At 44.0% G+C, this 257-nt stretch overlaps 1 protein-coding gene and 1 pseudogene across 3 annotated transcripts in view; one reads left to right on the top strand and one right to left on the bottom strand.

Moving 5' to 3' along the window:
- The window catches only part of STRIP2 (striatin interacting protein 2), a 45,392-nt gene that overhangs the window by 9,267 nt on the left and 35,868 nt on the right, over positions 1 to 257 (bottom strand). The window lies entirely within an intron of this gene.
- Positions 20 to 138, top strand: LOC111738017 (annotated as a pseudogene).

Below are 257 nucleotides of genomic sequence, written 5' to 3'. Positions count from 1 at the left end.
ACCAAGGATACTTTATCCAGTCTACGGCCATGCCACCCTGAACAAGCCTGATCCGGTCTGATCTTGGAACCTAAGCAGGATTGGGCCTGGTTAGTACTTGGATGGGAGACCACCTAGGAAGACCAGGTGCTATAGGCATAAAAAATAAAAAATAAGGGATTGTAAGCTGACAAGGTCCTTTCAATCAGTGAGGTCAACCAAGGTTGCCTCACCAAAGAAAAAAAAGGATACTTTATCCAGCAAAGCTATCATTTAGA

Source organism: Pteropus vampyrus, unplaced genomic scaffold (genome assembly GCF_000151845.1).
Source record: "Pteropus vampyrus isolate Shadow unplaced genomic scaffold, Pvam_2.0 Scaffold33, whole genome shotgun sequence".
Lineage (NCBI taxonomy): Eukaryota > Metazoa > Chordata > Mammalia > Chiroptera > Pteropodidae > Pteropus > Pteropus vampyrus.
The sequence above is the reverse complement of the archived record's forward strand: the minus strand, read 5'-3'. Positions and strand labels throughout refer to the sequence as shown.